The 2122-nt window shown below is 36.6% G+C and overlaps 1 long non-coding RNA gene across 2 annotated transcripts in view; it reads right to left on the bottom strand.

Annotated features, from left to right (window-relative positions):
• Nucleotides 1-2044, bottom strand: part of LOC106881303 (uncharacterized) — an 81786-nt gene extending 79742 nt beyond the window's left edge. For both annotated transcript variants that reach the window (XR_008265406.1, XR_008265405.1), the window contains exon 1: nucleotides 1593-2044. This is a non-coding gene — a long non-coding RNA (uncharacterized LOC106881303). The remainder of the gene's footprint in view (nucleotides 1-1592) is intronic.
• Between the last annotated feature and the right edge of the window lie 78 nt (nucleotides 2045-2122).

Here is a 2122-nt window from a genome sequence, read left to right as displayed (position 1 = left end):
AGAGAGAGAGAGAGAGAGAGAGAAGGAGAGAGAGAGAGAATGTGTGTGTGTGTGTGTGTGTATGTGTGTGTGTGTGTGTGTGTGTGTGTGTGCGTGTGTGTGTGCCTTTTTCATACAATGCTCAACGAGTGATAACGTTACTTGCCAACTACACGGGAAATAACTCTTGATTAGTTCAAGGGAGATAAGTTGATATAATTAATATTCTTTAAATCTTATCGTTAAGCACGTTGGATAATGTTTAGCTCTGTTGATAGAACATCAAGAGTCGGTACCAACCAAACAACGTGAAATTAAGATAAATCCACTGAAATTAAATAAATTTCATTGCTTCTTTCAACATTCTTAGTTGTACACGGCTACGTTTAATTCTACCTCATTGAAATGGGGCAACATGGTTCAATAAATCAATCTGGTCATACCATGGAAGAATACCTGGTCATTTACCAGGTGTTACGGTCAAGTGCAGATTATTATCAAGAGGATTAATTGAACCCTTCTGTTTTTTATTTTTTTTAATTTTTAGCGATACTCTGGCAAGTCCCTTGCCGTGAGTTTTATTTCCAGCAAGATAAAGTATTCCCACACTGGCATAGAAATATTGGTTTCAAATTTTTAGCTCAAGATTAGCAATTTTGATGGGGGATGCGTCGATTAATCGACCCCAGTGTTCAACTGGTACTTAATTTATCGACTCCGAAAGGACTGAAGGCGAAGTCGACCGCGGCGGAATTTGAACTCAGAACACAAAGACAGACGAAATGCTGCTAAGCATTTTGCCCGACGTGCTAACGATTCTGCCAGCTCACCGCCTTAACTAGCATAGTAACATTGACAAATTAATGGCAGCGAAAAGGAGGAGAATGCACGCTGTTCCCTTTCCTGACTTTTGTACGTAATTCTATGCACTATACATAGACCTTTGATGAGTTGTAGTTCACCTGAGTATTATACACAATAATTTCATTATTATCATATTTTTAAATAACGTTGGAGTTACGACTCCATTGCTTAGCGTTATCAGCTCTGCAGCCTGGACCAGAACGGTCGTCAGTTTGAAATCAAGCGTTCATAAAGAATAAAATTCTGTCAATACATTCTATTGAATCTTTAAATGGAATATATTTCAATAAACACTAACTTTATAATCATTTAATGTGTATATACATATTTGAGAGAGGGACAACGTGTATATGTATAACTGCATATACAACGGGGAGCAAAAGCAGGTATACAGTTCTGAAAAAGAAAACACATACAATTCTCATTTGTTTTTATCAAAACATTAAAAGTTATGATAAAAGTATTATCATAGTCATGACAAATGTATTATGATTAATGACACTGAGAATATCAAAAATGAGGTTAACTAATTTAATGTGCTAATAATGTTAATGAATTAAGTATAATAACATTGATGTGTTGCTTACTGTATACCTATTTTTGCACATACACTCTGTATATGTATGTATGTATGTGTGTGTGTGTGTGTGTGTATCGTTCGTAATAAAAATAAATCCGAAAGAAGAAGCACATTCTAAGCTGTAGAGCAGTATATATTAAAAATGGAAAAGACCGGTTTTAGGGATTACCTTAGGTTTCCCGTAGTGGGACTGAACCCGGAACCATGTGGTTGGGAAGCAATTTCTTACCACGCAGCCACATCTGATACATCTTTATCTATTCCTAGAAGGGCAGTAGGGATACAGTCTTCAGTCACCTTCTCCAGAGCGTCCTATCAGAAGTAACCATCAATGGACTTCCCAGCTGGATAGTCAACTGTGACCAACCAAGAGTATGGATATTAGCCAACCATCTTGTTCTTGGTCAACCCCTTGGTCTCCTTCCGGTTCATTCAACTTGAAGAATCCGTCTTGCGATTCTTTTCCTGCAACATTCTAATCAGCATCTTAATTCTATTAAACGTCACAATTTTTCTGACCGTTTTCAAACCTTTGGAGTTGCTCCCATCCGACCCTCATATAGATTTATGTTATAAAGTTACATGGTTATACTGGAAGTCTTTGGTTGTAGATCTGTCCTCCTCCCAAGACTCAACTGAGCCTAAACCACAACATATACATTATATATACATTATATATATATATATATATATATATAT

This window comes from Octopus bimaculoides, chromosome 13 (assembly GCF_001194135.2).
Source record: "Octopus bimaculoides isolate UCB-OBI-ISO-001 chromosome 13, ASM119413v2, whole genome shotgun sequence".
NCBI classification, from domain to species: Eukaryota; Metazoa; Mollusca; class Cephalopoda; order Octopoda; family Octopodidae; genus Octopus; species Octopus bimaculoides.
Note: the sequence above shows the minus strand (reverse complement) of the source record. Positions and strands in the feature narration are given on the sequence as shown.